The 21,454-nt window shown below is 42.2% G+C and overlaps 1 protein-coding gene and 1 long non-coding RNA gene across 4 annotated transcripts in view; one reads left to right on the forward strand and one right to left on the reverse strand.

Annotated features, from left to right (window-relative positions):
* Positions 1-21,454, reverse strand: part of LOC132391741 (netrin receptor UNC5D-like) — a 775,452-nt gene that overhangs the window by 694,916 nt on the left and 59,082 nt on the right. The gene's annotated exons all lie outside the window — the stretch shown is intronic.
* The window catches only part of LOC132391763 (uncharacterized), a 30,510-nt gene continuing 13,392 nt past the window's right edge, over positions 4,337-21,454 (forward strand). The window contains exons 1-2 of the long non-coding RNA XR_009511345.1: positions 4,337-5,786; positions 12,832-12,978. This is a non-coding gene — a long non-coding RNA (uncharacterized LOC132391763). The remainder of the gene's footprint in view (positions 5,787-12,831; positions 12,979-21,454) is intronic.

A 21,454-nucleotide genomic window follows, 5' to 3' on the forward strand; every position in this document is an offset into this window, starting at 1 on the left:
CAGTGCAATCACATCCTTCCTACAACGTGGTGGCCAGAAATGCATACAATTCTCAAGTGCACCCTAACCAGTTTTTTGTAATGTTGTAACACCATATTTTTCATATTCTGTGCCCTGACATATGAAGGTAAACTTTCTTCACCACCAGTATTATTACTTCCAGGGAACTATGAACGTGATCTCTAAGTTCCCTCTATATTTCAATACACCTTAGCATCTTACCATTTACTGTATGTACCAGATGTCCTATCCCTATTTAACTCCTCAAAATGCAGCATCTTGCATTTATCAGGATTAAGTTCCATCTGCCAATGCTCTGCTCAACTATGTCCCACTGTGGTCTTAAAACAACCTTATCCACTCTTCCCAACACCACCAATTTTTAAATCACCCACATCTCATTATTATCTCATCTCGTGCATTAACAACTAAGTGGTATATATACAGTACCACAAGCAACAAAGGGCACCAGCACTTATTCTTGTAGTACACCTCTGGTCTTAACCCTCGGAAGCAGTCAACTATGCAGGATCTTGTCAAATGTCAAATTAATGAGAAAAGTTCAGCAGTTGTATGAAGGATCCCACCGACCCTGGTTAAGGACTGCTTGTCCCAATTCCGTCAGGGAGGAGGAGGCTACATAGCATCCATGCCAGGATCACCAGACCCAATAACAGCTACGTTCTCCAAGCAGTAAGGCTAATCAACACTTCCGCCTACTAATCAACCCCATCTTTATTATTTCTTGTCAGAGTCCCCTTATTTATAGACACTCTTATACCTAATGTCACGTTATGTATATAAACTATCTTAAGTATTTATATTTATTGAGATTTTTCATTATTGTTTTATCTTATTGTATTTATGATATGTAGCTCACGAGTAACAATTATTTCAATCTCCTTTACACTGTATGCTGGAAATGACATTAAATAATCTTGAATCTAAAGTCCTATTGACAATGTCCACTACCATGCCATTACTTATTTTCTTAGTTACCTTCTCAAGGTTCCTTAAGGTTGTCATAGCCAGGGGAGGTAGTGAGAGCAAGCTCCCACTACCTACTAAATGCTGCCAATGGAATGCATCTCAATAGCCTCTGACAACCAAGTCCAGCTCTTGGCCTTCGTGTGTGGCTTAGCTACTAAGCCTGGTGGAACAGTTTCCACTGACAGAAGAAGTGGCAAAAGCAGGTTACTGATGCCTTAAAACCAGATGGGGCTCATCAGCCATGATCGTGGATCATCTAGAAAAAGGAAAACTCTGATCTCAAACCTCTGCTGCCTTGCAGCTATACCCACTCACATGTAAGACTTCCAGAGTAAAGACAAGAAAATTCTGGAGCTGGAGTCCCAAAGCCAGTCTGGTGTTGAGTTCAACACTGAATGACAATTCCTGCAAAGCTGCTGCTGTGAGACTGTATCAGTCTCTGCCGTTCCTCTGGATTCATCAGCTGCATGGGCAACAGCTTGCTGTCAATATTGTATTGCCCTGGTGTGCATATCACGGAGACAGCTAAGGCTCCATGTCTATAGTTGACCCCAAACAATGGAGGGCTCAGGACAATTTAATTAAAAAAGAGACAGGATTTGTCTTGCACAAAACCATAGGCACCACAGCCAATCAACCTCTATCTTTCCAAATGTTCATACAGTACTGTGCAAAAGTTCCAGGCACATATCGTATACTGCATATGGTTAGAGTGCCAAAGACCTTTGCACAGTACTGTGCTAATTTTACGTATTACACTGTACAGCTGCAGCAAAAAAAAAACCAAAACAAAGTTCACGACATAAGTGAGTGATTCTGATTCTGAAATGGATCTCTATCGTGGACTGAGAGTGGGAAAGGGACAGGGAAAAGAGAATCATGATTGGGAAAAGGGGAAGGGAGAAGGGAAGGAATGGGAAGTACAAGAGAGGCATTCTGTAACGATCAATAAACCAATTGTTTGGAATCAAATTTCCTTGCATGGTGTCTTGGAGCTGGGGTTGTCTGTATCCATGCGACTAACACCACCCTCCCCCCACACCCTTGGCACTCCTTCACAGCCACCTGTCCCACACCCCTCCCATGGCACTCCATCCTTTCCATTCCCAGCATCCTTTGCTCCCGCCAGATTTACGAACTCACTCTCCATTCCATGTTGACAACTACAGTACTGTGCAAAAGTCTTAGACACCCTGGCTATTTATATGTCCTTTAGACTTCTGAAAAGAATTGTAAGTCCTACCTTTTTAGAATTTTCTCCATTTTCCTCACATCTGATGTAAGGATTGTTAAACTGTCATTACCTGGTTTATTCATTCTGCCCATCTTTAATAAAAAGAACACCACCAGCTATACTTCAGTTTTCTAGTTCTTCCCCTGACAAACAAATATACACAAGGATCTATCAGGGCCCCAGCAATCCTCTCCTTTGCTTTCCATCATGTCCCAGGATACATCTCAAGACTGAAGACTCAAGATTGTTTAATGTTATTTCCAGTACATAGGCGTAAAGGAGAATGAAATAATTGTTACTCCATTTCTGATGCATCACAAAAAAAACACAGTAAGATAAAGAACTCAATATTAATAAAAAGTACAATAAATATAAATGCTAAAGATAGCCTATATACATGAACAAGAGAAAATCTGCAGATGCTGAAAATCCCAGCAATACACACAAAATGCTGGAGGAGCTCAGCAGGCCAGGCAGTATCTAGGGCAAAAAAGTACAGTCAACATTTCAGGCCAAAGCCCTTCAGCAGGACTGGAGAAAGAAAGCTGAGGAATAGATTTAAAAGCTGGGGGGAGGGGAGAGAGAAACACCAGGCAGTAGGTGAAACTTTGAGAGGGAGGGATGAAGCAAAGAGCTAGGAAGTTGATTGGTGAAAGAGAGAGAAGGCCATGGAAGAAAGAAGAAAGGGGGGAGCGGGTGCAGAACCAGGGGCAGGCGATGGGCAGGCAAGGAGATAACAAGTGGGAGGGACAAGGGGGATGGGAAATGATGAAGTAGGGCATTGTTGGAAGTTTGAGAAATCGATATTCATGCCATTTACATATATGCATAGATTGTCTGTATGTAAAGTGACGCTAGGCACAGTAGTGTCTATACATAAGGTGACGCTAGCAGGAAATGATAAAGTAGTTGTGGTGAAGGATGCGGTGGGATAGGTTAGTAGGTGGAGGAGTTGATCATCCTTACTGCTTGGAGAACTTAACTGTTTTTGATTCTGGTGGTCCTGGCGAGCTAGTCTCGTCCCTAAAGGGAGTGGGACAAATAGTCCATGAGCAGTCTTATCGAGCCCAAGGGATTTATCCATTCGTGTGTGCCAAGATACCTAACACTTCCACCTTCTTAACGGTGATATGCACTACACTACCAATGTACCCATCCCAAACTCATCATTTTCATGTATGGGTCAGACCAGAAGATTCAGTTCCATTTTGGCCTGTTGTGATAGCTAATAGTGTTATTCTTAGGCCATTCAGTTAGCCGCTCCCACTTGGCAGGAGTTCACATATTTCACAAGCAAGGCTGTCAATCAAGTTCTTTTGAATATCCTGTATGCAGCCATGCTGGTGTGTTCTCTGCACTCACCCTCATTAACCAACACAACAAGATCTTCAGTGAAGCAGTAAGGGGTTTGCCACCACATGTTGATTAGCTAAAGTGAATCTAGATCCAGGAGCAGGGGTAATGGATTCAATCTCACTGGACTAGGCCTCTAGATTGCAACTTAACATCAGAAAGGTGATAGAACCATACAGCATGGAAACAAGGCCCTTCAGTCCACCAAGTGCATGCTTACCATTGTACCCATTTCCACTAATCCAATGCTAATCCTTTTTTTGTTCTTCCCCACATCCCTAAACTAGGGCACACCCTTCCAGATCCTATGACTCACCGGCACATGGAGGTCAATTTAGTGGACAAGCGTCCCCAGTGTGTAGGTGAGTGATAAAATCCCCTCCCTCAGAAGGGTCTCCTCTTTCTTTGAAAGTAGTCCCTCAGGGTCACAGATGCTCAACTCCATGTGTAGCATGTCATCAAGTGGAGGATGTGGGGCGGGCCATTCCACAACGGCTACCAGTCCACACATCGTTGGAATATTTCGTGTGCCAATAAAACATGCCTGCAGCGATCCGTGTTTCAGTTTGTTTTTGGATGCATTGCAGCATGCTTGGATAAACTTCCGCACAAGTATATTTTTAACCTAGGCTGAAGTTACACAGCTCAAGCGGTAAGTGCCACCCACTGCCCTGAGATTTAAACAGTGCTCATTGTTCTTTTGTTTATCAGTACAGCTGATGAGGGAGCTGAAAGGAAAGATGCGGTTGCTGCGCCCGAACCAATTTTCCAGTGTCTGCCTGCCTACGAACCAGCAATACCCATTAAAATAAAAGCAGCCCAGGTTCGACCACCAACAAAGTTTGCCTTGCTGGGAACAAGCACAGATGACAGATTCAATTCCGATGACTCTCTATGAAGGGGAATAAACAGTCAAAGTTTTGGATTGAGAACCCTCATCAGAACTGACGGAGAGTCTCAGCTTGAAATGTCGACTGCTTATTCTTCTCCATTGATGCTGCTTCTGTCTTGCTGTATCTGCAGAATCCCTTGTGTTCAGGTGACTTTCTGCCAGCTTTAGCTCAGCGAGCCTCACTCAGTAGGATGTCCTTCTTTGAAAACAGAGCCTTAGAGTTATAGGTAAGTTACTCCATCTGTAGCGTGTTGTGGAGTGGAAGATGTGGGCTGGCCACCATGCCACTAAAATACTCAAAAAGCAGAGTAGTATAACCAGGAGTCAAAGCTAATGTAAAAACAAAAGAGAGGACTTACAACAAAGCAAAAATGAGCAGGAAAATAGGGGACCAGGAAGCTTTTAAAACCTATGAAAGCAACTAAAAGGATCATTAGGAATGAAAAAATGAAATATGAAAGCAAGCTAGTAAACAATATCAAAGTGGATAGAAAAAGCTTGTTCATACAATATATATAAAATATAAAAGAGAGATGAGAGTGAATATAGGTGCACTAGAAAATGAAGCCAAAGAAATAAAAATGGGGGACAAGGAGATGGCAGATGAACTAAATGAGTATTTTGCATCAGTCTTTACTGTAGAGGACACTTGAAGTGTGCCAGGTGTTGAAGGGTGTGAGGGAAAGAGGTGAGTACAGTCCACTACAAGGGAGAAGGTGTTCAAAAAGCTGAAAGACCTGTTACAAATGATGAACAACTCTGATGGGCAGAAGGGTACAGAATCGTCAATGCCCCCCCCCCCTTTGGAGAATCACAAATCGCTACTATTCCGATGCTGTTATCAAGGGAGATGAGAGAGACACAGGAAAGCTGCCAAGACAGTTGTTATTGATAACAGTTCAAACAAATTAATGAGAGAGAGGCACAGCTAAGGTGGAATGTCTCCAGCTAACAAAAAGAATGGAACCATTGATTACTGCTATTGTCTTTTGGAGAAGGTATGTGTACTTGGTACCGGTCTATTCATTGAAACCCCTCGGGGGGCAACCAGAGTGGGCTGATTTGATGGGTTTCATCATCTCAAACTGATTGACACCTGAGACCCCGTGAGTGGGGATAAAAGTGAGGTCTGGGGAACACCTCTCAGACACACCAGGAGAGATGCTACGAGACCAGTAGGGGCTTGTGTGTGTGTCCACCTTTGCCTGGGTGATGAGTCCACCACGGAAGAACGGTCCAGCTAAAGGACGGAGGGGTCATACGTGAATGGCCACAGCAACAACGCATCGATGGATCAAAAATCGTAAAGGAAAATTGGTAAGTCAATAGCTGTTCGTTCTCTCTCTCTCTCTCTCTCTCTCTCTCTCTCTTTTTTGAAACACCGCGACCAACAACTACTGCAGCCTGTATGAATTGAACTGAACTTTATATTTTCATCTGACAATTCATTATCCCCTAGACAATGATAGAGCTTATTTCTTCTTATTATTATTATTATACCCACACTTTTAGGTTTAGTATTGATGATGTATATTATCTGTATACTTGCATTGATATTATTTTTGTGTATTTTTACTAATAAATACTGTTGAAGATAGTATCACCAGTCTCCAACGGACACTCCTATCTTTGCTGGTAAGACACCCATTTACGGGGTTCGTAACAGACCCAAAGGAACAGAAGTCACCCAGATACCCAGATCAGTTGAACTGCACCCTAGGTTTCTGAAAGAGGTAGCGTTGGAGATTGTGGAGGCATTAGTAATGATCTTTCAAGTAAGATTGGGCTCTGGTATGATTCCAGAGGACTGGAAAATTGGAAATGTCACTCCACTGTTTAGGAACGGAGGGAGGCTTCAAAAAGGAAATTATAGACCAGTTAGCCTGCCCTCAGTGGTTGGGAAGATGTTGGAGTCAACTGTCTAGGATGAAATTATGGAGTACTTGGTGTCACAAGACAAAACAGGACAAAGTCAGAATGGTTTCCTTAAGGGAAAATCTTGCCTGATGAATGGGTTGAAATTCTTTGTGGAGATTACAAGTAGGACAGATAAAGGGGATGCAGTGGATGTTGTATATTTGGACTTTCAGAAGCCTTTGACAAGGTTCAACACATGATGCTGCTTACCAAATTAAGAGCCCTTGGTATTAGAGGAAAGTTACTGGCATGGTTAGGGCATTGTCTGATAGGTAAGAGGCAGACAGTGGGAATAAAAGTATCCTTTTCTGGTTGGCTGCCAATGACTAATGGTGTTCCACAAGGGTCGGTGTTGGTATCGTTGAGGGGTGCTTATGCTGTATATCAATGCTTTGTTGTCAAGTTTGCAGATGATATGAAGATTGATGCAAGGGTAGGTAGTGTTGAGGATACAGGAAGGCTGTGGAAGGACATAGACAGATTAGGAGAATGGGCAAGAAAGTGGCAGATGATATACAATGTTGGAAAATGAATGTTCATGAACTTTGGTAGAAAAAATAAATGTGCAGACTATTTTCTCAATGGAGAGAAAATCCAAAATTCTGAGATGCAAAGGGACTTAGGAGTCCTAGTGCAGAATACCCCAATGTTTAACTTGCAGGTGGAGTCAGTGGTAAGGAAGGCAAATGCCATGCTGACATTCATTTCAAGAGGTCTAGAATATAAGAGCACCAGCGCCTTATAAAGCCTCAGCTTGAGTATTGTGAACAATTTTGGGCTCCTTATTTAAGAAAAGATGTGCTGGCATTGGAGAGGGTTCTGAGGAGGTTCACAAGAATGATTCCAGGAACTAAAGGGTTATCATATGAGGAACATTTGTTGGTTCTTGGTCTGTACTCATAGGAATTTTAAAGGATGAGGGGATGATCTCATTGAAACCTTTTCAATGTTGAAAGGCCTACACAGAGTAGATGAAGAATGGATGTTTCCCATGGTGGGGGAGTCTAGGACAAGAGGGCAGAACTTCAGGATAAATGGGCACTCGTTTAAAACAGAGATATAGAGAAATTTCTTTAGCCAAAGGGTGATGAATTTGTAGAACTTGTTACAACAACCAGCTGTGGAGGCCAGGTTATTGAGTGTATTTAAGCTGGAGACTGATAAGTTATTGATTGGCCATGGCATCAAAGGTTAAGGGGAGAAGGCCAGTGGAGCTGAGAAGAGGTGAAAACAATCAGCCATGACTGATTGGCAGGGCAGACTTGAAGGGCCAAATGGTCTAATTCTAATCCTATGTCTTACGCTGAACAGATGCAGTGAGGTCGAAGTCTGTGACAAGTCGTCCAAGGGAACTGGAGACGTGACTGCTGCACAATCTCCACAAACACATATACAGACACACACATACACACTAACCAGTGATAAAATAATAGGATTGATCATTTTTCAAAATGAATATTGCAATATTACTTAAGTTGAAAAGTTGTCACAGACATAATGACGCAAATGTTCCTATTTTGTTCCAATTCATTTATCAGAGAGCAGAATAGGGTGAATGCACACAGTTCCCCCCCCCCCCCCCCACCTCCCAGGGTTTCAGAATCAAGAAATAGAGGAAACAAGCTTAACACAAGAGGGGAAGGATTTGATAGGAACCTAAATGGCAACTTATTTCACCCAGAGGAACTTACTGAGGCAGATACATTAAAAACTCTTAAAAGGCACTTGGACAGATACATGGATAGGAAAGTTTTAGAGCAGGGGTTCCCAACCTTTTTTGTGCCATGGACCGTGACCATTAACCAAGGGACCCATGGACCCCAGGTTGGGAACCCTATAGGGTTGTGGGCCAAAGATGGGCAAATGGCCATTTTGGTCAGCATGGACTGGTTGGGCTGAAGGGCCTGATCCTGTACAGTGAGACTCTATACTGCAGAAGCCTTCAGTGGGATAAACACATTGACAGCTCTCTTTCATAGATCTGCCATATGCTGAGTTTCCTTGTATATTTTAGCACATGAGGCCATTCAGCCCACTGGTTGACGCCAGCCCCCTGCAGAAATCCATTAGCTGCAAATCCCCTTCCCTATTTGTCTATAGGCCTGCAACCTATTCTCTCTCATGGTCACCAGTTTCCCTGTGACCTGTTTGCCACATGCCCACACCAAGGGATAAAGTTCACATGGGAACTAACCCACCTCTGGGATGCGACAGGAGCCTGGACCGGAAACACCACCCAGTCACATTGGGACCAGAGGAAGCATCCAAGATCAGGGTCAAACCCAGATCCTTGGAGTAGTGAGGCAGCAGCACTACATCACCATGCCACCCATCTGGAATGAATACAGGGCTGTGCAATTCCACTCCCAGAAAGCAGTACTACAGAGTTGAATTCTCAGTGTAAAATTATTAACTGGTGATACCAGCTTCAATTTGACTAAAGCTGAACCAATTCCCCAATCCATTCCAGGTTATGAGAAAGATAATTTATCTGATCATAGTTTGAATGAGACAACACTCACCAAGGGTTCATAGACAATAGACAATAGGTGCAGAAGTAGACCATTTGGCCCTTTGAGCCTGCACTGCCATTCTGAGATCATGGCTGATCATCTACTATCAATACCCGGTTCCTGCCTTGTCCCCATATCCCTTGATTTCCCCTATCCATAAGATACCTATCCAGCTCCTTCTTGAAAGCATCCAGAGAATTGGCCTCCACTACCTTCCGAGGCAGTGCATTCCAGACACCCACAACTCTCTGGGAGAAGAGGTTTTTCCTTAACTCTGTCCTAAATGACCTACCCCTTATTCTCAAGCCATGCCCTCTGGTACAGGACTCTCCCAGCATCTGGAACATATTTCCTGCCTCTATCTTGTCCAATCCCTTAATAATCTTATATGTTGCAATCAGATCCCCTCTCAATCTCCTTAATTCTAGCATGTACAAGCCCAGTCTCATTAACCTCTCTGTGTAAGACAGTCCGGACATCCCAGGAATTAACCTTGTAAATCTATGCTGCACTTCCTCTACAGCCAGGATGTCCTTCATTAACCCTGGAGACCAAAACTGTACACAGGTGTGGTCTCACCAGGGTCCTGTAAAAAATGCAAAAGGATTTTCTTGCTCTTGTATTCAATTCCCTTTGTAATAAAGGTAAACATTCCATTAGCCTTCTTCACTGCCTGCTGCACTTGCTCATTCACCTTCAGTGACTGATGATCAAGGACTCTTAGATCTCTTTGTATTTCTCCCTTACCTAACTCTACACTGTTCAGATAATAATCTGCCTTCCTGTTCTTACTCCCAAAGTGGATAACCTCACACTTATTCACATTAAACGTCAGCTGCCAAGTATCTGCCCACTCACCCAGCCTATCCAAGTCACCCTCATCACATGTCACACTGCCACCCAGCTTAGTATCATCGGGGCAAGATGGCCTTAACATCCCAAGTCCACATTTCATGGTATGGTGGGATACCATGATACATGTGTGACCAATAAAACTAACCTTTATCAGATGAAGGGGTTCAATGAGAAAAGCTGACCGTCCACTTCCCTCTGTGGATGCTGTGTGACTCACTGAGTTCCTCCAGCATCTTTTGTGTTGCTGAAGAACACAGTTGACCACACAGTCAAATATAAAAGCAATTCTAATTGGGGATTCCCCTGAACGATCACAATGCACGTCATGTGTTCTATACAAAGACCCTTTGATATACAATCTATCCATTTGGATCTGGAGAGTCTGCCATAGAGCAGAAACACAGTTATATCACTGTGCTTGAGCACCCAACAATAGCTGATGACTTGCTGCACACTGTGCGAGATAAACATTCCAAAGACAACCTCGAATTACTTGGAAAGGTCAATGGTTTCATGCTAAAGCAACTGTTTTGGGTGTTTTTAAAGTTTAATGATACGCACAAGCTGAATAATGAAGCAAGGTACTTGAGCAGCACAATGCCTGTAAATTAAAGAAAGTGGAATGGAAACTGTCGGGAGGTGAGGTGTTACAGGATGCACTTCTTGCCCAGGTGGATCCACATGGACCGATGCAAACCTCTAGTTCGCTATGCTCACTGCCTGCAGGTTCCAGTCCTCTTCAATCAGTTGACATTTTATACAAGATACAAAAGCACAAGGTGCAACGTTTATCATAAATTCAATGAATTAGGAATGCAAATGTAATTGGCACTAGCTCTAGAGGATTCATTACGAAATCAAGAACTCATAATTCTGATGATTTCAACGTTCCCCTGTCCTGAGGGCCAGAGGACTCCGGGGAAGAGGGTGTGAGTGGAGGAGACCAGCTCCCATTTTGAGTGTGCCGACTTATCGATGATGAGGGTGAAGCCATCTTACAAACTCTCCCTTCACTTCCCCAGGGGATATATCATCAGGGGATGGGGGGGTCAGGATTTAAACACGGAAAAAAAGAGGATTTTTTTGAGCAAATAGAATGACAAACTTCAAGAATGACCTAATATTACTGTCCTGATGGGGGAAATACAAAAGCATGAGAAATAGAAGCAGTGTTCTTAAAAACTTCTCCAAAGCTCCGAGTTCAGTACATACCAACAGAAGCGGGTGAACACCTAAAGGGAAGAGAGTGTCTATCCATGACAACACATTCACAAACTGGGCTCAGCCTAAAGACCAGGCTGAAGCACTTGCAACACTTCAAGTGCCAAGTAGATATTCAATCCATGGGTCCTCTGTGATCTCAGCAACTAAAGATACCAGAGAGGCTCAGCACAACTGATTTAAGTGTGACTCCTGACAACCCCCTGCCATACATATCCGGGGCAGTTACGTTCACCTCATCTCTGAAATTAGGCTTGGGTTGTACTGCAGCCCGAAGCAAAGTGGTCGTTGTAGGACTGCAGTTGAGCAGGTTGCTGGTGAATGAGAGGCACTTTACATGCATCTCTTCACTGAGGATTGAGAGTGGGCAGCTGGAGAGATACTTGTGTTTCTATGCATAGACATTGTAACAAATTGGTTCAAAATATGGTTAGTTCTGGGTGTCCCTAGCCTCCAGCAGCTAGAATTTCAAGGCAGCAGTTAAGCAGGAACATCATTGCCTTCAAGTTGTTCCCCAGGTCACATTGCCCTAATTTGATAACTACAGCACCACTCCTCAATTCTTCGGTCAAAACCCTTAACAACACACACAAAGTGCTGGAAGACTTTAGCAGGTCAGGCAGCATCTATGGAAAAGAGTTAACAGTTGACTTTTCTGTCCGAGACCCTTCTTCGGAACTGCTGGGTTAGGCATCTGCTCAGGTATAAAATGGACTCTTGACTTCACAATATAACTTGTTCTGATCTCTCACTGTATTGTTTACCCACCCTGCACTTTCTCTGTAGCTTGTATACTTTATTTAGCAAGGTGTTTGACAAGGTCCTGCATGATAAGCTAGACTAGGTAAGAACATATGGGATCCAGAGAGAGAGAGAAAATTGGATTCAAAGTTAGCTTAGTAGAAGGAGCTACAGGATAGCTGTGGAACATTGCCTTTCAGATTGGACACTGGTGGTGTGCCACAGGGATTTTTTAAAATTATATTTTTAAGTGATTTGGAAGAGAATGTAGAGTGTAGGATTATTAGGATTACAGATGACATCAAAATTGGTGGTATAATGAACATTGAAGCAGTGAAATTTGTTTAAGATCACAACAGTGTACTGGGAATATGGATGAGTGAACGGCTGGTGGAAAAACAGATGAAATATGAGGCATATTTGGGAAGTTAAACCAGATCAGGGCCCTGGGGAATGGTACTGAACAGCCAGACATTAGATACAAGTACATTGTTCCCTGAAAGTGGAGTTGGATGTTGAAATTATTTTGTCCAGAAGGTTTTTCAGAATTCAAGAAAGAGGCATACATCTCGTGATTACAGCCAGTTTATTATGAGCCCATAACAAAGAAATAATAGTAATCAATTCACTGAGGAACTTAAGAAGTCAAAGGAAAGACAAAGAACAAAGAATTCATGGTTGTTACATGCTGAATACTATCACAAACTAGACAGATAAGGAAATTTCTTGATAAGAACAGCCTATAAGGCAGTTAGATTTGTGATACAGAGAGCAGACAAGGAATTTACAAACCAGCAGTACTGCAAATTACCAAAAACCCACTGAACACTTACAAACAGATAATTATATAGATATATAAGCAAGCATTGAGTAAGTAAAGTACAAAACAATTGACAATTTAGAGCCTCATCCAAAAGTGGTGACACAGTTAGAATGGTGAAGAAAGTATGCTTCCCTTCATCAGCTGAGGCATTGAATCTAGGAGCTGGTTAGGTCATACTTGCAGTATAGGGTGCAGTTCTGGTGACCACAGAATAGGATGGATATGACTAAGCTAGAGATGTTTACAGAACAGATTCACACGTATTTAACATATTTCCTTTGGATAATGTCAGAAATCTCCTATTGCAATGCCAATGGGGAAGAATGAATCTCCAGCACATCTGGCAATGCTCACGGGAAAATGACATGGCTTCACAAGCAAGACAAAGCAAGAACTGCATCCCATCTCATCAAACACTGAGGTGGCAGGGAAACAGCAGGTGAGTGTGTTATCAGAGGGTTACAGCAGTACATCAAAAAATCAGGTCTATCGGCCCACCATGTTCACAACCATTATCCTTATCTATAGTAATCCCATTTCTCTGCACATGGTCTTCTTGTTGCTTCCTTAATGTGAAACATTGCAGGTTTCAATGAGTGAAGGGTCTCTCCACACCCATTTCATCAATCAAAGAACGGGATTAGGTTTAATTAATTTCAAGGGTTTATGGAGTGAAATAGAAAAACACACTGAAGTAGTATCTGCTGGAGTACTTGGGGTTTCCAGAACTTCATGGTTGATCCCAATGGCCAAGTAAACCAGAACTCATGAACCAAGCCATAGAGGCGACTTGCCAACCAAGTCCAATGTGGCAATCCATGACGCTGGCAATCTGGCAACTAATGAACCACATCAGTGGCTGGCATCTCACTAACCAAAGCCCACTGACTAAACGTGCAATAGTTTTGCATGTTTCAATTTCTCTCCCATTATATTAGCGGAAGAATCCAATTCAAACACCTGTGGATTTGTAATCGACTCCAATAAATGCTCCCTAGAAGAGAATATCACATCACATTTCCTTTCAATATTTCATATTTCTCACGATGTCGAAGGAAGCCATTTGGCCCTTGAGTTTAGCTGAATCCTTTCAGTCCTATTCACACACTTGCTTCTTATGATCTATTCTCTCATAAGCCTCCCACCTGCACTCGGGCAATTTACCACAGCCAACTGACCTACCAGCGTGTCTTTGAAGAAACTGATGTACTCATCTCAAGATCAAGCACTTCCAAACACTCGGATCACTCGGTTTTTAACTAGGCACACCAGACTTCAAATCATATACAAATCAGAGCAGGTAGACGAGGCCAATTTCCTTTCCTCCCATCTGTGATCTTCACTCAACTTCACTTGTCCCATCGCTGAAATGCTCCCAACAACCTATAGTCTCACTTTCAAGGATTCTTCATCTTGTGTCCTTGATATTTATTGTTTATTTCTTCTAATTATTTATTTTTTTATTTGCAAAGTTTTAGTGCACTGGTTGAACACCTAAGTTGGTACAGTCTATTATGGCTATTGTTCTATTATGGGTTCATTAAGTATACCACAAGGAAACAAATCTCAGGATTATATATGATGACCTATATATAAGAAATAGGAGCAGGAGTAGGCCATTTGGCCCATCGAGCCTGATCCACCATTCAATAAGATCATGGCTGATCTAGCCATGGACTCTTCTCCACCTATCTACTTTATCCCCACAACCTTTAACTTCCCTAATATGCAAAAATCTATCCAACACTGTCTTAAATATATTTACTGACACAGCCACCACTGCTTCATTGGGCAGATAATTCCACAGATTCACCACTCTCTGCAAAGAGCAGTTCCTCCTCATTTCCATCCTAAATCTACTCTCCTGAATCTTGAGGCGATGTCCCCAAGTTCTAGTCTCACCTACCAATGGAAACAACTTTGTTGCCTCTATCTGATCTATCTCTTTCATAACTTTACATATTTCAATAAGATCGCCTCTCCTTGATAATAAATTTACTTTGAACTTTAGAGAAAATAGTGGGGTTCTGAAAACTACTTTCCTTCCTTTAACCACGTGATTATACATACATAAGTAAATATGAAGTTAAACTACAGGAAAAATAGACTCTAATCCAACAGTGGTGACACAGGTAGACAGAATGCTGACAGAAGTGTATGTTATGCTTGCTTTCACCAGCTGAAGCACAGAGTACAGGAGTTGGTTAGGTCATACTTGGGAGTACTGTGCAAAATTCTGGAGACTACATTATGGGAAGAATGTAACTAAGCTAGAGATGGTGGACAAAAGAATCTACAGATCATGCCTGTACTGGAGGACTCCTGTTATAATTAAACTGGAGTGGTGGGGACTGTTTTGCCCCCACATTGTGAAAGACATTTATTACACTATGAGAGACATAGACAGGGAAGATAATGACATCCTTTTAAAACAGGGTAGGGGAGTCTAAAGCTAGACGGCATATGTCTAAGATGAGAGCTTCCTCCACCGAGAACGGTGAGGCTAAGGAATGAGCTGCCAGGGGTGGGAGGGTGGAAAGGTAGGGACAGGCACGATGACAACATTTAAAAGATGTTTGGACAGATACATGGATAACAAGGACAACTTGAGGGATACAGGCTAAACACAGGAAAGGTGAAATTAGCAAAGATAGGCATCTGGGTCAGCACAAGCAAGATGGGCTGAAGGGCCTGTTTTCATGCTGTTATAAACTGTATGGTAATTATAACTGCAGCTAAAGCAATTTAATCTGTCAATAATCATCATGGCTCCTGACCTTCCAATAATTCATCATCCTAATTAATTTAATTCATTTTAGCTGTTTGAACATTATTGAATCTAGTGGAGTTTACAAACTACATTGATGTAAATTAAACCGCATGGAGCACAGTTAATTTTAGGAATGATACCACAGAATTTGTTTCCATGCACAGGAATCAGTGTACACAACAAATTAGCAAAAGGTAGCAGGCAGAATAAAATGAGCAACAAACACAAAATGCTGGAGGAACTCAGGTGGGGCAGCATCTATGGAAATGAATAAACAGTCAACAGGTGCTGGCATGAAGTCTTTATTCCTCTCCTTAGATGCTGCCTGACCTGCTGGGTTCCTCCAGCATTTTGCACATGTACTCTGGATTTGCTGCAGACTCGCTTGTGTTTAGGAAACAATAAAATGCCAGAAATCACCTAAGGGCACCTCAACAAGAAGGGAGAGCAAGGATTTGGATCTCTCTGCTTGGTGGAATTAGAACAAGCTCTCTCAATCACTGATACTTTCCAAATTTTCACTTCCACAGTTGTGTTTAATACTCTGTGACACATCAATGCATCTGGAACAGGATAGTTTACTGTTTACATCTCTGTTCACACATTGAAGGTAATGTTCTCGCTTTATAATACCATATTCAATCAAAGACATGATCTTGAAACTTCTTTCTTTTTCAATATTTTTATTATTTTTCACATAGAAGAACACAGAGTACATGAGGATATATATTATGAATCAAAAAAAGATAGAATAGCACTGAATACATTATATTTAAATCACAGTACCCTATATTCATAATACATACATTAATTAATTTGTAATTTGAATTGTAATAATTTTATTATAAACAAAGAATCTAAACCCACTCCCAAAGTCAAAGCTGTATGGTAAAGAAAGAAAGATGGAAACAAATCCTTATCACATACTGATTTATGTTATGAGTCAACATCTGTACTTTAACACCAAATCAAAGGCTTTGAAAGTAGTTCAAGAATGGTCACCACAATGTTTGAAAGTCTTGGTTAGAATCAGAAATTGAACAACGGATCTTCTCTAAATTTAAGCATGACATAACATCACATAACCATTGAGCGTGAGTAGGCAGAGCAACATCCTTCCACTTAAGCAACACTGACCTCCTAGCTATAAGAGAAATAAAAGCCAATATATGCAAATCAGATGTCTCCAATGTTATGGAGATATTTCCAAACCAGTAAATCAGAGTAATAGAATTTCCAGTGCAGGTGGAGATCATCCAGTCAGTCTTTGAGCTCCAAAGACTGTTTGGAATTAGTTTCATTCTCATCTCGCTGTACCGCATAAAAATTATTTTGTTCCAACAACTCCCAACATGAAAACATTCTCTTTATCTAAAACTATATTCTTTTGTTGCTGAGACACAAGTCACCTTTTAAGTACTCATAAAATAACTGGAAGAGCATGTCAATATGAAGTATCAAACTTATCCTGATTTCAATGCTTCCATCAATCCTCTTCCTTTATACTCTTTTGCTCCCAAGCAAACCAAGTCAGTTTTACTCAATTCCCTTTTGAAGGTTTTTCAGTGCCTCTCAAGATAGAGTAGAACAGGGTTCCATTCTGCAGCCTCGCCATATAGAAAATCATGGATGAAAAGCAAGCTGAAATTCAGTTCAGAATTCAGTACAATGGCAAATCGTGTAGGTGCCGATTTGGAGTTTTCGTTTCTTGCTCTGAATGTGCTTAGTGAATTGTTGGAAAGTAGCAAGCTTTGGGAAGGTGAAACGAAAAGACAAGCAGATTCCGCCAATTTAACCAACTCCAAACTGGTCAATGTCTTAGGTGAAGGTTGTGTTCTTCTCTGTACCAATATGTAAACCAGCTACAGATAACAGTGTGATGCTTTCCAAGAAGTCTATGAATTTGGCTGGATGAATCATAACTTGAGTCTTACTATGAAGAGATCTTATCCAAAATTCTGTACTGATCATCACCAAAGCAATAGATACAGCAGTGTCTAGCAATACTGTTGTTGGGAGAGAATGCTGTCCTGAAGAAAACCCTCACCCTTCTTCCTTGTCACTCTTCTAACTGCAATGCCCTACGTTCACAATTTCAAAATTTGCTATACATATTAGAATGCTGAAAACAGCTTAGTAAAGCCAGTCATGATAGATAATTATCCAAGAAATAATCTTCATTATTATTTCTTCAGCTGCTGTGTGGCATTGTCCCGGAGGCCAACGTATCCAAGATAACACTACCTGGCCTTCCTACTGAGGGGGCAATCCGTAAAACCGGCAATTTGCTGGGTTGATTTCTGTACCAAATTAACCTAAGCGAGAAAACAGGTGGCATTGCCAGCAGCAGAATTAAGATTTCTGGAAATGAGGGTAAAGGTGAAAGGACAGCTTTGTCACATGGACATCGAGACATACAGTGAAACGCGCCATTTGCATCTAATCAAATCAGCAAGGATTGTGCTGGACAGCTCGCAAGTGTCACCACGCTTTCGGCACCTAACATAGCATGCCCAGAACACACTGACCCTAACTGTTAGTACTCGGAATATGGGAGGAAACCAAAGCACCTGGAGGAAACACATGCCTTCATGGGGAGAATATACAAACTCTCTGCTGGCAGCAGTAGAATCAAACCCAGGTTACTGGTACGGTAATACCATTACACTAACAGCTACCATGCCAGTACAAGAGTACTGCCAATTAGGCCATTAATTATAAAGCTAACATTTTCAGATTCATGGGACTATCATTATCAGCTTCTTTGCAAAAAGGAAATTAACATCTTAAAGAGAACATGTTATTAAATGATAATTTTGGTGTGGAGTTCCCACTCAAGCTGCTACTGACCTTTCTAGTAGATTTTTCTCCCCCACTAGAAGCTCAGAATCACAGGGATTGTCAAAATGTGTCAGTGTGATTCTGAGAGAGACCAGCTTTACTTTATCCCCTTCACTTTAACAGTACAAAAGACAATACAGTCATTGGAAGGATCACAGTAGAGGCAGTCAAAATACCTCTGATACATTGTCATTACAAACGCTGGAAACGTCAATGGTTCATGAGGTGCCTGATGATCTGCTTACAGCACATTTACTCCCGGTGCCTCTGGAGATCCAATTTGGGAATTGCTTTGAAGGCTCTTGAAACAATTCATGTCTGTGGCAAAGCTCAGCTTCCTGTGCTGTCTCCCACCAGCCGTGGGTGCTTCTGGTGAAATATCACAAACATACACTCAGTTGTCCACATTATTAGGTACCTCCTGTACCTAGCAAAGTGGCCATTGAGGCCGTGTTCATGGTCTTCTATTGCTCTAGCCCAGGGGTCAGCAACCTTTACCACTGAAAGAGCCACTTGGACCCGTTTCCCACAGAAAAGAAAACACTGGGAGCCGCAAAACCCGTTTGACATTTAAAATGAAATAACACTGCATACAACGTTTTGTTTTGCCTTTATGCTATGTATAAACAAACTATAATGTGTTGCATTTATGAAATTGATGAACTCCTGCAGAGAAAACGAAATTACATTTCTGCATGCAACAAAAACATTTTGAACTCCGAAAAAAAAGACGTTGGGTTGAAGGTTACTTTTAAGTAAAATACTCAACGTCTATTTGAGTCCTTCTTGTATTTATGAAAAATGCCAAACTTAAATTTGCCGCCAGCAGCAAACCAAAAATAACGTCAGCCAGCTGTCAACCTGAAAAATAAAAGGACTATTTCACTGAACAATGAAAACATATGAATATACGTAAAATAATAGGCAATTAAAATATTTATCATACTTGTTCAGGTTGACTCACACCTGACAATGCAGTCGTATTCAGTAGGGATGGATCGATGCTTAGGGGAGTGACCGGGAAGGATAATGTGTTTTTTTCCTCTCTGAACTCACAGAAGCGTTTCCCAAACGATGTTTGCATTGCGAAGATTGCAGAATGTAAATACTCCGAATTTATCATGTCGTGACCTTGTTTGAACTCTCTCAAATTGGGGAAGTGAGACAAAGTGCCTTTCTGTAAACCTCTGGCAAGCAACGTCAACTTGCGCTGGAATGCCAAAACATCCTCCAACATGTGCAGGGCTGTACGTCCTTACCTCGTTGAAGAGCTGTGTTCAGCGTGTTCAGGTGCGCTGTCATGTCTACCATGAAGTGTAGCTTTTCCAGCCACTCTGACTGTTCCAGCTCAGGAAAGTTGAGCCCTTTGCTGCCCAGGAAAGTTTTCACTTCTTCCAGACACGCGACAAAGCATTTCAGCACCTCCCCTCTGGACAGCCAGCGATAAAAACACGTTGTAGCGGTGTGCTACACGCAGTCAGTAAACTGCAGTCAAAGATAGCTTTATTCGAACTAAACAGCCTTGCTTTTAAGCCTCCCTCAACCCGCCCCCCATGGGCGCGGATGCTGCAAAAGACACATACTCACAAACCCCCGTAGGCTATCTCCCTTAGCCTGAACGCTGGCTAATTGTGAGCCGGTTCGGATGTGTCAGGAAATGAGTCGCCACAACGTCTTATTTAGATTGTACAAGATCACCATAATCTTCAAATTTAGATTTACATTTCAAAAACTAACAAACTAACATAAAATACATTTTAATTAAATACTGACCATGTAGCGGTGTGCTACACGCAGCGCTAAAATTACGACACGGAGTCGGTAACTGCAGTCGAAGGAAAAAACTTTATTCGAAATCTTCAGCCTCACTTTTAAGCCTCCCTCAACCTGCCCCCCATGGCGCAGAGGCTCCAAAGCTCTGTGCTCGCAAACCCCCGTAGGCTATCTAATTGTGAGCAGGTTCGGATGTGCCAGGAAAAGGGTCGCCACAACCAATTATTTCCCAAAGCAACAGGGAGCCGCAGCACAGACGTAAAAGAGCCACATGCGGCTCCGGAGCCGCGGGTTGCCGACCCCCGCTCTAGCCCATCTACTTCAAGGTTCAACGTGTTGTGGGTTCAGAGGTGCTCTTCTGTACTGTAACACATTATCTGAGTTACTCTCACCTTCCTGTCAGCTTGAACTAGTCTGACCATTCTCCTCTAACCTCTCTCATTAACAAGGCATTTTCACCCACAGAACTGCCTCTCACTTGATATTTTTTGTTTTTCATACCATTCTCTATAAACACTGGATACTATCACGATTCCTAGCATCTACAGAATCTCGTGTGAATGACATTTGATGAAAGTTGACAGTTGACATTCCACATTAGCATGCACTCACCCTAAAATGGAGGATGACATCCCAAGGACAATCAACATGGAGAACTCTGGGCACTAAGTTTCTTTAGGTCTGACAGAGCAGAAAGTTAAATACAACTCTACACTTTGCCACCTTGAATTCCTTGACTACTGATGACAATGGGAGCTGTAGCAAGCCTGATCTTATGTAGAGCCCCACTGAAGAAAAACTTGAAGGGGGGAATCCTTAGCCACCTCAAGTGCTTGTTAACTTTCCTCTCAATGCCTTCTGCAGAGGTCATGGCAAACTCATTGATGCACGATCAATAACTCTCAGAGACGTGAGGCGAGATATAGGCTTTTATGCAGCAAGTGACCACCACACAACGTCCTGGAGACTGAGGCCGGGGCTGTGTCTCCAATCGCCTTTATACCGGGGTCCCTGGGAGGAGCCACAGGAGCAGTCGGGGGGGGGGGGGGGGGCGTGTCCAGATGGGTATATGTAGTTCACCACACTCATACATTGTGAAAAGCCAGATCAGCCTTGGTAGAAGACCATGTTGATACAACCACATTTTAAATTTACGATGAAGTCCGGTTTTGTCGATCTTCTTCAGCCACTCTTCAGTCTGCTTTACAGTGCCTGTGATGTTGGCACTGTCTGACATTGCTGCATTAAACCACTTTCCAAGACACTTTACTGGGTTGTCCTCTATGGATGGAACGATTTCTCCCTGTACTTGAAGGCTGAACTTGCTAGTTACCTTGCCCATAAGACCATATGACATAGGAGCAGAATTAGTCCATTCAGCTCATTGAGTCTGCCCAAAAAGGGATCAAGAACTGAAGGAAATGGACTTGGAATGGAGAGATGGGAAAAGAGTTAAAGAAAAGAAGCACACACAAAATGCTGGAGGAACTCAGCAGGTCATGCGGCATCTATGGAGGAAAATGAACAGTTG

This window comes from Hypanus sabinus, chromosome 1 (assembly GCF_030144855.1).
Source record: "Hypanus sabinus isolate sHypSab1 chromosome 1, sHypSab1.hap1, whole genome shotgun sequence".
Taxonomy (NCBI): Eukaryota; Metazoa; Chordata; class Chondrichthyes; order Myliobatiformes; family Dasyatidae; genus Hypanus; species Hypanus sabinus.